General features: G+C 38.0%; 1 long non-coding RNA gene across 1 annotated transcript; it reads left to right on the top strand.

Moving 5' to 3' along the window:
* The first annotated feature begins 12,128 nt into the window (after positions 1-12,128).
* Positions 12,129-15,009, top strand: LOC107760167 (uncharacterized). The gene is made up of 2 exons (XR_001642347.2): positions 12,129-12,605; positions 14,372-15,009. It is a non-coding gene; the product is annotated as an uncharacterized LOC107760167 (long non-coding RNA).
* Positions 15,010-15,320: the final 311 nt, after the last annotated feature.

The raw sequence follows: 15,320 nt of genomic DNA, 5'->3' as shown, positions 1-15,320 counted from the left end.
AATCAGTTATTGTTTGAGAAAAGGTCTAGGTATGAGCACTACCCGGGATCTTTGAGGTCCTTAGAGAACTCTGTCACACCTAGATATGAAATTGGCTATGAAACTTTGGACATTTGAGGCTATTGGAGGCTGGGAAGTCATTTGGGCATACTGCAGGCTCCCTATAGATTAAGTCCTGTTTATTTATGTATTTTATTTAATTCATTGGTCTGTAATAATTTTTGTAAACAAACGTTGGGGTGATTAGTGAAAAAAGGATGGGTAGTTATATATATGTTGGGTATATTGGGTAGATACCATGCCTATAGGGTCGTGTTGACTCAAATGTGTTTTCTATGTTTGCTTTACTTCCACAATATTAGAAACCATGCCTATAGGACTTTAAAATATCTTTAATAATAGGGATCATGCCTATAGGGTTAAAATAATCTCTATAGATAACATGCCTATATGGGTTTCACTTTGGTTAAAAGAATGATATTTGATTTTTACCTTGCTTAACTAGAGATCATGTCTATAGGACTTAAAATAGTTCAGTTAAATAAATCAGTTCAAACTCGTGTTTATATATTCTGAATCGGCTTAATTAATTAATCTATTTGTTTCTTTAATAGTTTTTCAAATGTTGCCTCTAATAATATCACAAGAAAGCATGTTTATAGGATCTCAAGTTATCCGTTTAAAACTGTTCACTGTCCTATTGTATTCCTAATCAATATAGATATCATGCCTTTAGGACGTCACTGTCATGCGCTTAGGCAAGCCTATAGGGCGATTAAAATTCTGCAACTATAAAAGTTGTTCTTTGTTATGTAAGACTGCTCACATTCATAGGTGTAAAATCAGTAGGCAAGCTAAATAGGTCTTTGACGCCTGGTCCTAATTCAATGCTGTTTAATCCTGCTCACCTAGATATCATGTTCTAGGATTTTCTCTTAAATACTTGACTGTTGTTTGAAGACATGCACTTACTTGTTATATTTGTGGAGTTGACTATGAGCCTGTAATTTGTTCTCTTTAAATGCAGTCCTAATTTTTTTGATTGACGCCTAGACTTTTATACTTTAAAACCTTAGGAAGTTCTAGAACTACCTAAATTAGAGGTCATAAATATCTCCAGGGCCACAAGGAAGGGACAGGTAGTGCACACATACGACATCTATCAAGGTTATTAGAACGCTTTAGGCTATGACCAAGGGGAGGGAATTAGTCACGTGTAGCCCCTCATTGAGGAGTGATTACGAGGCATTGTGTGGGATGATACTGTAGGTTAACCAACCTAGGACCCCTCTTTTCCCAATTCCTGACATTTAAACTTTACTTTCTCTATATATGTGCAATTTGTTCAAGTCTTTTCCTGTTGTTACTTGAGTCATACAATGCCTTTATTTGCAAGTATGTGTTAAAATTATTTATTTGTCAAAAGGACTAATTCATATAAGTATAAGTTCAGCCGGGATCCACCGTTGTGGACCGCGAGGGGTACCTAACACCTTCCCCTCAAGGTTATATCGAGCCCTTACCCTAAATCTCTGGTAATGCAAACTAGTCTAAGAATTAATCGCTCTAGGTGCCCTAACGCACCATAATCCGTTAGGTGGCGACTCTTCAAATACCCAAATCCCAAAAGGAAATGAGTCATTACCCCCCATGAGCGTCAGAACCCGGACCTTTCTCCGCGGAGGGAAAAAATGGGGCGCGACAAAGGGAGCAGGTACACTTGGAATGATAAACAAGGGGAGTATAGGATTTTCTCTAAAATAGATTGGGTGTTTGTAAATAATGGTTGGCTCTTAAATATGCCTCACTACATTGCTAATTACTTATCAGAGGGATTTAGTGACCATTTCCCAGTGAAACTAGAGCCAATTAACATCAGACTAGGCATAAGGAAACCAGTTAAATACTGTAATATATGGGCGAGTCATCCAATTTTTTTTGGAGAAAGTCAAGGAAGTATAGCAAGAACAAGAAGGGGGATGTAAAATGCTGCAAGTAGTGAAGAAGCTTAAATTGCTGAAGAAGAGCTTAAAAGAGCAAATAAGCAGCACTTCAGGAATATATTAACTGAAGCTTATGAAGACGTTGACCAAAATACAACTAGAATTACAAAGGAAACCTGGAGACAGTGATCTGCAAATGGAGGAAATAGAGTAATATAGAAAATTCAGAAGATCATCCTACCTAGCCGAGATGTTTCTTCAGCAAAGGAGTACGGCTACATGGACCAAATTAGGAGATGATAACAATAGGTATTTTTACTCTATCATCAAACACAATAAGCTCCAACAAGCAGTCACTTAAATACAAGACAAACATGGAATAAAGCAGCATGATCCACAGAAGATAGCTACGGTCTTTGTGGACTACTATCAGGAATTTCTGGGGAGGAAAGATCAAGGAAGGGTTAAAGCTTTTGGGAGTTTTTTGAAGAATGGTCACATATTGACAGTGGAACAACATGTGCAATTGGTGAGCCAATACAATAAAATGGATGTCAAAGAGGCTTTGTTTAGCATTGATAGTACAAAAAGCACAAGGCCTGATGGATACAGTGGTGATTTTTTCAATAAAGCATGGTCAATTGTGGAAGAGGATGTGACTGAAGTTGTACTGGAATTTCTGAGCAATGGGAAGCTTTTGAAGCAGCTGTAACAACCCGACCGGTCGTTTTATGAGTTACCATTCCGTTTCCCCCATTCCTGCTTCTTATTTCTTTGTTTATCGGTTCTATGTGTGATCGGGTTGGTTGGCTCGGGTTCGGAAAGGTTTTGGTAAGGTTTGAGACATTTAGTCTCTTTTGAGGAAGCTTAAGTTAGAAAAGTCAACCAGATATTGACTTATGTATTAGAGGGCTTGGATGTGAGTTCCGATGGTTCGGATAGCTTCGAGAGATGATTTGGGACTTAGAAGCATGATCAGAATGTATTTTGGAGGTCACTGGTAGATTTAGGATTGAATTGGAAAATTGAAATTTTGGCATTTTTCGGTTGATAGGTGAGATTTTGATATAGGGGTCGAAATGGAATTCCGGGAGTTGCAGTAGGTCCGTTGTGTCATTTGGGATGTGTGTGCAAAATTTCAGGTCATTCGGACGTGGTTTGGTAGACTTTTTGATCAAAAGCATAATTCAGAAGATTTTTGGAACCTTAGGCTTGAATTCGATGTGTTTTGGTTGATTCAGTGTTGTTTGAGGTGTTTTGAAGATTGGTACAAGTTTGAGTAGTGGCATATGATGTGTTTGTGCTTTTGGTTGAGGTCCCGGGGGCCTCGGGGTGATTTCGGATGTTTGGCGGAAAGTTTGGAAGTTGGTTTTGGCAGCTGAAGATGTTTCATTGCTGTCATAACCGCACCTGCGGCTAGGGGACCGTAGGTGCGGGCTCGCAGAAGCGTAGAGGGAGCCGCAGATGCGGCCAAGAGGAGGACCAAATGGAACCGTAGAAGCGGTAAGGGGAGCATACCTATGATAGCGTAGGTGCGGGCAGTGCATCGCAGATGCGATTTTTGGCCGCTTAAGTGATGACCGCAGAAGCGGTGCTCGGATCGCAGAAGCGGTTGCGCAGGAGCAAGATATGTTCACAGGTGCGAAAAGTCTGGGCCAGAAGGTATAAATTGTTTCTTCACGAATTTTTGGGTTATTCTACCATTTCTAAGTCGGTTTTGGAGCTTTTTGGGAGATTTTGAAGAGGGAATTCGAGGGAGCTTTGTTGAGGTAAGATTGTTGAACCTAAAACTCATTTCTATGGTATTATTTCACGTATTAGAGCTGTAATTATGGAAATTTAAGGGTTAAAAATTTGAGAAACTAGGGCTTGGTATTGGAGACCTTGACTTGAGGATTTGAGGGGCCATTTGTGGTCGGATTTTGGGACTTTTGATATGTATGAACTCGTGGGGAGATAAGGAATCTATTGATATAAATTTTATAAAATTCCGAGATGTGGGCCCAGTGGTCGGGTTTTGGTAATTTTGGGATTTATGTTGTAAATTGATTATTTTTGCATGGGCCTCGTTCCCTTAGCATATTTTGACGTCGTGATTCTGATTTTGGATAGATTCGACGTGAGTTGAGGCCGATTCGAGGGGAAAGGGCATCGCGGCTTAGTGTTGGACCAGATTGAGGTTAGTAATGATTTTAAATATTGTCCTGAGGGTATGAAACCCCGGGTTACACATCGCTGTGCTATATTGAGGTGATGCACACGTTAAATGATGAGCGTGCGGTCGTGCACCGTTGGGGATTGTGACTTAGTCCATCCTGAATGACTGTTTTACCGCGTATTTGATTGAAAATTGTTTGTTGTCATCATGTTTTGGGCTAAATGCCATATTTGGGCCCCGTGCCAACTATTTGGACCCTTAGGGGATTTTTACTGCTATTTTCTCACCGTTTTGATTTTATATCTGTACTCAGTCATGCTATATTCTACTGTTTTCATAACTCTGCCATGTCTACTCTGTTTTAACACATTAAATGATATTTTGGGCTGAGTATCATGTTTTACTGTTGTCCGAGTGGCTTATGAAATTCTGACTGAATAAGGCCGAGGGCCTGCATTATGAGGATACTTTTGGGTCGGGCTGCACGTCGCAGCAGTGATACATTGATTATGATTATGGGGTTGAGGGCCTGAGATTGTTGATCGAGGCCAACCCTGCACTACTATGGAGTAGCGAGTGAGGTCGAAGCAGCTTTTACCCGATTAAGGTCGGGATCGATTTCCACAGGGAGCTAGATATTGGAGTCGGGTGTCTATCTAAAGCGGAGTTGTGTATTTGCTCTTAATTGCACTTCTACACATTTTTGGTTTGATTTATAATTCTAATTTTATAAACTACAATTCTCAATTAAACTAAATAAAGCTAAGGTTTAAACTATTGCAAGTTGTTCAAATGATTAAAAGACACTCGGGTAGTGACTTTCACCTAGGTGGTCAACTGACGGATTCTTGAGTCTAAAGCTAGATTGTCACATTTGGGGAGTATAATATAGCCATTGCACGATTCTACTCACTCTATACCTCTCGGTAGTTCAAGTGATTTTGCCTGAATTGACTTTCTCAAGACCAATTGGGTATGCAAATTTGCACAAATAATCAAGGTTCAAATCAGGTATTACTATCTCTAGGTTTAACCCTTTAATTTGGGCTATCAATCTTTTGAGTACACCCCAATTCCTTGTTGGACTAATTTCATGGACTTACGCTCTCTTTCTCAAGAAGAGCCAAAGTCTACTAAGCATAAACTAGTGTTTGCAACCACTAATTTACAACTAAAACCCTAAATTAGCCCAAATATCAAACACCCATAGACAATCTAACATCAAAACACAAGACCCATCAATTACCCACAATAGGGTTGAGCCATAACCCTAGCTTATGGGTCTAGCTACTCATAATTAGAGAAGAAAACAAAGAAATAGATGAAGAAAAACTCATAATAATTAATTGCTAAATTAAAATTGAAGATTCAATGTTGAAATCACACTAAAATTACTCGAAATAGCTAAAAGGAACGAACGAGTGCAACTCTCAGTGCAAACTATCTGATGACCTAAAAATGGAAAAAGAATCTATTTATTCTAGGCTAAAAATCTTGGACAAAAATACCCCTGCGGGGCTAATGCGGACCGCACAAAATCGAGTGCGGCTGCACTAAGGCTCTGGGCTTGAATAATCAGCTCTCTAAGCTTAGGCAATGCGGACCGCACGAAATCGAGTGCGGCCGCGGTGGCTTCCATTGCGGTCCGTACAAAAAGGACCGCGGACTGCATCGAGCTTCATCCTCCAAAACACCACCTCTCTGAACCGCATGAAATCGAGTGCGTCCACGGTGAACTCAATGCGGACCGCACAATACCCTTTGCGGCCGCATTGCCTATTGGCCTAATTAGCAACCTCTCTAAACTTCACTTGTGCGGACCGCACAAAATGGTGTGCGGCTGCACTGGCCCTGTTTGACTGAGCTTTGTCTTGTCTTGGTACTTGTGCAAGGTTTCACTCCTTTTTGAGCTGGGTTTTGACACCTTGTCACCTTGTTGATCAAACCTACAATCAAGCACAACTTGTGAGCCTTTAGGGCTATTTTGTACACAATTCTAATCAAAACTCAAGTAAGAAGGAGTGTAGAATGCATCATATTCCCTAGTTATCAACTCCCCCAAACTTAAGCTTTTGCTTGTCCTCAAGAAAACAAAATAAGACCTACCCCTTAAGAGAAAATCCAAGAAAATTCAGCTGTCCTAAAGTGACCTCATCTAGCATCAATTGAGACTAACAATTGCCCTCAATACAAATGAATCATTAACAACATTTACTCTTTTAAACACCATGGATTAAGTGTGACACAAGAGCATGAAGAGTTGACTCAACACATCAAAGAACTCTTTCTATTATTTTGGTCATTATGGAACCCAAACTCACACATCCTCAACTCTCCATAAGCAAACCTCACCTTTAGGATAGTGGCACTCAGAACGAGGTTAATGGAAACACACTCATCTCTCTCAAGGAAAAGTCACAAGTCCGGCTCTAAGTACCATATGCTTGCCCCTTATGTGAGTCACCACTAATGTAAGCTTCATTCAACTCAAGATCATATAGGGCTTTTGTGGAGACATAGTGAAGGCTTTTGGTTCAAAGTAGGAAATATTTGGTCTAAGTAGGTTCCATCTTCCCTTAAGCACTTCTTTTGTTTCATTTTGGTACACATTCACTTGACTTTTTAAGCCGTTTCACTTCTTTATAAGGGGTTAGAGAGACACACTGTCACTCTTTCTTGTTCATTTCAAATCTTTTCTTCTTTCTCAACTTTTCACACCTTTCATTCTTTGCTTTTCTTGAATCCCTTTATTCATTTCTATATTGAACATTCTTTTTGTCTTTTTGCTTTTCTTTCTTTTTCATTGCCTTTCCTTTTCTTCATGTTGTGCCTTTTTACCACTTTGTTGCAATCCTCGTCTCTCCCCCCAAACTTATACTTTTGCCATGTGCTAAGGAAAGATCGGGTGCCAAGAGAGGATATCTTTTAGAAAGGGTAAAAGCTTGTATTCTAGTTCTTGAAGGAAAAAAGTCTAAGGCTCAAAAGGGTTGACTAGGGATTTTATCATTGGTAGGCTATGGAAGTGTTCAAGCTATCATTTGGATCAAGGAGATCCTATAATTATGTCTCAAGTCAAAATTCACATAGAATTTCGCCTCAATAAACATTCAGGGCAAGTTCTAGACCAATGGCTCGGGACTTGGCCTTGCAATGCAAATTTCTCATCACACAAGCTATGAAATCGCTGAAGACATAGAGTCAGGAGCCCACAACAACCTTAGATAAGATTTGAGGACACAATGGTTCCGAAAAACCACTTGATAATTATCGGCCAACACAAGAGTCTCAAGGTCACAACTTTCACCATGCTATACACAACGATTTGTTTTTGACCATAAGATCAAAGGAAAATGTGCTAGGTCTAAGTGAAGCTTTGTTTGAGGCACTCTTATCCACTAACTACTAAAAAGAAAAAAGAAAGGAAAAATAGACTCAAACCCTTAAGAAGGTAGTCATGCCATCCATCATCGGGAAGAGCCACACGGTTCACACAAATTCCACTTTTTGAAAGAACCATGACATTAAGAAAACCAAAGGCTTATTGCAAAAATCCAAAACAAGAAGCTACGAACACAAATAAGAAGCTAAGAAAGAAAAATTACAGAAAGTAAAATGAATATATACAATAGGGGTTTGATCGAATATACAATAAGGGGGATGAATATATACAATGTAACATAACTTTTATATACAGACCCAAAGTGAAAAGTACGAAAAATGTAATGAAGTGCTAAAATTATATACATACCAAAGATGAAAAAGGGAAGAAAGAGATAATAAAATTTTTCATATATATACAGTCATCCGACAAATCAAAGTAGGGCCTACCCCCTCAAATGAAAGCTGACATTGTCCTCAATGCCAATTAAGCAAAATAAGCACCAAAAATAAAGGGAAGAGGATACAAAAACTCCCTATGGCCCGTCTGTCTGCATAGGATCCTGAGTGGTCCCTGGGTACTCTGTAAGCTCGAAAACCTGAGACTGGATCCCTATGACCTGTGGCTCTGCTGAGACCTGTGCCTCGACCTGGACCGAGGCCTGGGCTAACTCCTGGGGCTGGCTAGAGGAATCTCCTTGCGGGTCCTCCAACTATATGACTGCATCATCTACACGAGGAATCACCCTCTTCCTCTTGGGTGGCCTCTCTGACCGCACTGACTGGGGATGGGCTGCTGGTATTGGGTCATGTAGCAAAAAATCCAAAGGCAGGTGATCTGCCTTCAACCTGTCAACCTCAACTCGCAACTCCTTCACGGACTCCTTGGAAGCCCGAGTCTTTCTCGTCTTCTTAGCCTCCATAGCAAGCTCCTTGAGAGCTTTCCCATGAGAATCTACAACGTTCGTAAGCACTTTCTGAGTTTCAAGAATTTTCTTCTGGTTGTCGAGTATATCCTTGAGGGCATCCTTAATAGACTGTGGGACCTGTGGAGGCGGAGGTGCTGACTGGGATGCTACTGTAGTAGTAAGGACAAACAACTTAGAGGAAGCTGTCTGCATCTAGTTGTTGATGTTGAGAAGGGCCTAGCTCAGACGGTGGGCAGTCACTGGGTAGGCCGGGGTGGAGGGTATGTCTGGAGCAGCCGAAGTGGATGGACCAGGGGGCATGTTCGCTAAGGTGGAAAAAGGCTGAGTAGGAGCCACTACCACTACTGGCTCTTCAGACTGGCCAGTTGAAGCAGTGGCTATTCCCTTGTAGTTCTTGCCTTTAGTGTTTTCATCACCCTGCATGTTGTACCATGAGAACGGTGCCTTTGCTTTCATTTTGACATCAAATTTCTGCTTTTCTACCTTTAGGTCCCTGAAGTACATGGTTAAGAAGCTGGGGAAGGGGTAGTTTTTGTCACCTTCACTTACTACCTGCGTAATAACCCGAGACATCACATTCCCAATGTTAATCGGGTACCCCACCATAATTGATGCTACCAGTACCGCCCGGTGAAGAGGGAGTGAGTTGTCGTGGGTAGTGGGGTCCAGTCTGCTGCATACGAATGTCTCACACCCCTTAGCCTCGAAATTCAAACTTCTCCTTAAGATCTTCACTCCCGCATCTGGGGTGGTACCTGGGATTGCCAAGTACTGTGCCAACCAAGGATGGGCCTCCTCACCTAATGCCATCTTCTCCAGATACAGTGATTCATCCTCCTCATCGAAGCCCAAGTATTCATTTATTGCTTTCCCATCAAATAGCACTTTCAAATTCCGCACCTTGGTCACTTTGGTGCCCTTCTTGATGTGGGCAACATTGGTGTAGAATTCCTTGACTAAGTGCTCGTTTGCATCCATATAGTTGCTTAAGAAGTACTCCCAGCCCACTCTCTCTCTCTAAATTGCCTTCTCACATTGGGGTTGTGAGGCAAGAGGTCTCTATCCACAAAACTTCGCTCTGGAATCAATTTTCTCACAGGCCACCATTCTCTGAACTTATGGTAGGCCACCTCACTCACAAAATGGTCTTGTCACACCTCCGAGTTTCTAGTTCTCGCTACTCCTCCCACCTGAAGTTCACCCCTTCTCCTACTGCCTCTTCTTCTCCTTCTGCACCCTCTACGGATAATGAAGCTCTGGGAGAGGTGGAGTATTCATTTCCACTACCAGCAGCTGAGCCCTCAGATGACTCAGAAAATACACGCACTAAAGCTTGGGCAGTGGGGGAAGGTGGAGGAGTGTCTCTCAGTTTGTTTCTCTCTGGCCAGTCAGTAATGTACTCTGGCACTGAATCTGATGATGCCTCCCGGGAGGGCTCTTGCTCACTCCCTGACTGATCAATATCCCTATCAGCAGCTCTAATGAGTTTCCTTGTGTTTTTTATGTTTTGTCGGGCTTGGGGAGTCAACTTTATCATCTTTTGTTTCCCACCCTGGGAGGACTCTCCTCTACCTGCTTGTTTAGCATCCTTGCCTCTTTATTTCACCATTGTCTGCAAACAACATTCATTAGACTTGTTAGTATCCAGAAAAATATTGTGATTCACAGTTGCAGAAAAATTTGCAGACAGTTCAAACTTGCAGAGTGCGGACCGCATAAAATGCAGTACGGCCGCAGAGAGGCCAATGCAGACCGCATAATTAGTTTTTTTTTCCAGTTGAGGCCTAGACGTGTCAAGCACCCTTCCTAGAAGGTGGTCTGAACTTTAGGTGCTCTTTAAGTGTATCAATTTGGTTGTTATGATAATATTTCACAGTTATTACCAAAAAAAATGTGATTTAAGTTTTTTGCTTTTGCAGTAGAAAATTGAACTCCGATCCCAAGTCTTAATATTAATAGTGTCTTCTAGTCCCAAAAGTAGGTTGAGGGTGTGGCTGAAAACAGAGTAAATACGTTCAACCTTATTCTAATGAAAAAGAAAAAAAATCATGTTAAAAGTAAATTCAATACCATTTGATAATATAATGTTAGATTGTGTGGCAATCTCATCTAAAAGTTTAAATTGATTAAAAGAGCACATTTTTATTTATCTAATTGTATAAACACGCCCCTTATATGCAAGCATGATAGCGGTGAGACGCGAGGAGAAGGGATAATTTATTGTTTCTCTTTTTAATTTTGATTCTTAATATAAGAAAATATTCTTCCCTACTTATATATATATTCAAGAGTGCAAATACATCATGTAATATTTCTCGAAGACTTATCTCTCTCACACACATTTCAAAATAATTGGAGATTATTTGACTACACATGCAAGATTTCAGCTCATTCTTTTTCACATTTGATATCTTGTACAATGAAAAAGAAACAGTTCGGTGCACAAAATATTTCATATTCATACAAATTTCAGAAAAAAATTATACCCCAAAAGATGTGACGTAGACAGCCGAATATCCTGTACATTTTAGGTAAAGAGTAAGACCATGCACGTGCAATGGAGGCCATAGGATGTCTCTTTCTTAAGTTTTGCAGAATAACCCAAATGCATTAACAAACAGAAATCTACATTCTTGACAGTATTTACATCAAAGATAATACTATATATTATTAAGTATATGATGCAGCAAAAAATAAAACTTTAATTTGGGGGACCATAAACTCCCCATACCTTTTGTTCCCAACAAAAAATTAAACAAATTCATCATAGCCACATGGTCACATGTGATGGGGATGGGATGCCCTTATCATTTCCCTTCTCATCGTTCTTTTTCTTCTTTTATTTCTCCATTTTAAAAGAATTTAAATTATATGTACTAATGGTATAAAAAAATTCATTCTTACTACAATATAACTGATTGTAACAAACTAATTTCTTCATTTTCTACGTTATATATTATATTTTGTTATAGCCAATCACTTAGTATTATACTTAACCTAAATTTGTAAAAATAGTGTAAAATACCAGCATATGACTTATACTCTTTATTAAGAGAAATTAAATTATGTACTCTAACAGTTTTAACTAATTTTTACAAAATCATTGTAGTTTTATGTATTGCAGTTGTAAGAGGTTATTTACCATGTTTTGGAGGTTATACCCACCTTTGTCATGAAAATTACTCTATATTGACTCTTAAATGATATGAAGTATAAAATTTGTTTAATCTGTTAGCAAATTTTAATTCATTGTAGCAAGTTATTTAGTTGAAGAGGGGAGCGTCGGAGTAACGGTAATATTGTTTCTCTGTCACTTATAGATCATGAGTTCGAGTCATGGAAGCAACCATTAATGCTTGCATTAGGGTAGGATGTTTATGTCACATCTCTTGGATTAATTGCAGCTCTTCCTCGAACCTCACGTTAATGCGAGATCAGGCTTAACTTTTTTTAACAAGTTATATACTTCATTTCTAGATTGTATATTTTTATTTGGTAAGACTAATTACATATTGTTGTAACTTTTCAGTATAGAAATAATATACACGGTTGGAATAGATGGTTTTTGTTTGTTTTCAAGATTTATGAGCCATCTAACATAGGGGTATGCTACCCCACTGCGCACTCACAAAATAAAGAAAGAAAGCAGGCATTATATTAATTTATGTGGGCAAAACTAACCCTACTTTCTTCCCAATCCCCCCATCTATAAAGCTGGTTTCACAAATAATATATGCTACTGTGGTCCTTCTACACATTTGTTTCATTATCTCAATTCTCCCTTCTTACTTCACCATTCTCTCCATTTCCCTCTCTCTTTTTTACTGTGTTTTGTTCAACAACTCCTTCTTCCTCTTTCTCGACGACAACATACCCAGCCTAGTTCTATAAATAGGGTCTCGAGATGGTGATGTGTATGCGGACCTAATTATCCCTACCTTATCTCTATCTTGTGAAGGTGAAAAAGTTGTTTACGATAGCGCTCCGCTCAATTCTGATGAAGTCCTAGTCATGCTTTTCCACAGCTTTCTTGAACTTCTTCTAGCTGAATTTTGATCTCTCTTTAGGCAATTGTGGATAGTTTTAATTTGAGAGATGAGATTTAAAGCTCTGAAAGTCCAAGAAAGCTGTGGGAAAATATGGCAATCTTAGGACTTTTTTTTACCATTTGGAGTTCAAGAGATCTGCATTTTTAAGGTAAATTCTTGAAAAATGTCTTAGAGGAGTAGTAGTTTTCATTTTTTTTCCTCTTTAAATTGCTCATGAGTTACATAACTCCATAATTTGGCATACTTTATGTGAATTCTCTGAGTATTTATAAAACTTATCTATAGAAAATTCAAATTTAGAGAAGAATTATGGTTTTTAATTATATTTTTATGATTAAGTATGAAAAACTAGATCCACATTTTGGAAAGGAGAAAATTCTGGATTTTCTCATTTTCTACATTCATATATCTTTAATGGGATTTGATTTTTTATTTTTTATTTTTTTTGATTTGCTTGACTTTTATGATTGATCAATTTGTGGGTAGTTCAATCAAGTGGTGAAAACTAAGAGAAAATGGCAGCGAAGATTCCCTGGCTTTCATCAATTATTGATGCATAGTTCATTTTGTTTGCCTCTTTGTTTTTGCTCTCTGTGATCTCATACATTTCCGTGAAAAAAGTTAATTTTTTTTGTTACTATGTGAGAAAAAATAAAATCATTTTCCTTTAACCCCCCAACACCTTTCCTTCTCTCTCACCATTTGGAGTAAAAATACCTAAAAAGACAAAAATATTAATTCCCACCTTACAAATAAAATTACCCGTAATCATGGATTTTTCTTAGTACATTTTTAAGTATACCCTGACAATGCAAATTAACCATTAATAAACGCCTAAGAAATCCCTTATCATCCATCCCAAATTAATTAAAGGCTATGTATATATTAAACTAAATTCTGGGGTTAATTAAATTACTGTCTAGTCATTTACCATTAATGATAAACTGAAGTATTATTAAGATTTTGTAAATTGTGATAAGCCAATTGCTTAAAGGCATAGGTAATCTCAAAAAATGTCATATTGTTGCCTCTTAGCTTCTTTTCTCTGATTTCATCCAATCAAGTCTAACTATGAGCCTAATATACTTTTAAAAAATCATAGAATTTGCATTAGTATATCATCATTGCGTTAAATATTTAAGCGTTATGATTACAAACTTTGTTTACCATTTGATGTTTCCACTCAAACTTGATTAGAATTCCACAATGCTAAATGCTAATTTGGAATCCAACATCTGCTAATTACATCTTAATTAAAGTATTATTTCAATCTTATATAATAAAAATAATCTTAAAGTAATTTATTTTATTTGTAGGGCAGGATGTAAGGAGGGGTAAAAGGGGTTGCTTTCAACATATAACTGATAGTTAAGCAATTCATAATAATTTTGAGGATAAGTAATTTAACTTACTATACCTGTTAACATGCATTTCCCATGGGAATGAATAAATCTTTGAATTGATAGGTAACTAGTAGGGTATACTCTATGTTTTGGTTTAAATAGGCCAGACAATAAGGGATGACTGCTCTCTGAACTTTAAAAAGTATATATAGTACTCCTATTATTTACACATAATCTAATCTTTTTTGTTTTAACCTCTCAAACTAACATAAATATCCAAAGAAGGTATCAACAAAAATTAGATTTATCATGAGACAACTCATGTTGTTCATATCGATCTATTATGCATCTCTACATCCTGTATTAAATAAATGATCTTGAGTCATCATAATGTTCCTATATATGTAAGGTATTTTTTCCTCAATTGTTTTAAATTAGAAAATGTTCAACCATCTTTGCTCGTGCTAGTGCTCCCAGAAATTATTGGGTGTTCAAGAATTTGTTTAGACAGTTCATATCATTCATACATAGTATTTTGATATAAGGTTTTAGTTCTTTTGTGTTTCAGCAGTAACATATTCTTCCATGGAGCTGAGGTCCAAAATACGGAAGAAACAATCATTTTCATGACTTTACCACCGAGTCATTTTCTAATTATGTTCTATATAGAGGACATATAGTACACACATCATTTAGCTTCTCTTCGAACCATAGTATCTGTTTTTCTCATAATTAAATTAAAGAGGGAATTGAAGATGCTTAAAGTAATTTGGTGGTTCATATCTTTATTGCAACGGCTAATATTTGAGGATTTTAGTATGTATATATTCAAAACCATGTCAGTGTTGTAATTAGGATATTACTAGAGAAATCATTTCTGGCAAACTAGCAGGATATAAGTGAGTTGCAAAATGCTGGCACCATAAAAGTTTTCTGATTTTTTCTTGAATTATTGTTGCAGTTATATAACACAGTTACGTGTAGTTAATTACATGCAGAGAACCAGACCTAGCTATTAATCTAAAGGATAATATAAATGGAGATCAGATCCAGCTTATTATCTCATGAAGCTACATGTGTACATATACAGAGTTTGAATGAAAAAGTGAGGTGTAAAATCTATATTAAATTCTAATATATGTTGCGCGCGCATGCAAACATATACATATACTGTACTGGATTCTGCCGAACTCGCAAAGTATTATTCGATGTCTGGCTGATTCTTCCAGCCAACTATTTGGCGCAAATTCATTGACAATTAGATGAAAATGATGGAAGCATTTTCTTTTTCTCGATATATCGACTGCATTGATTTGTTGAGATAGAAGAGGAGACTTGGAGCAACGGTAAAGTTGTGTCCGTGTGACCTATAGGACAGATGTTCGAGCCGTGGAAACAGTCATTAATACTTGCATTAAATAAGATAGGTTGTCTACATCACACCCTTTGGGGTGGGGCCCTTCCCTGCGTGAATGCAAAATGCTTTGTACATCGGACATCCATCGATTTGTTAAGATCTT

Source organism: Nicotiana tabacum, chromosome 18, assembly GCF_000715075.1.
Source record: "Nicotiana tabacum cultivar K326 chromosome 18, ASM71507v2, whole genome shotgun sequence".
NCBI classification, from domain to species: Eukaryota; Viridiplantae; Streptophyta; class Magnoliopsida; order Solanales; family Solanaceae; genus Nicotiana; species Nicotiana tabacum.
Note: the sequence above shows the minus strand (reverse complement) of the source record. Positions and strands in the feature narration are given on the sequence as shown.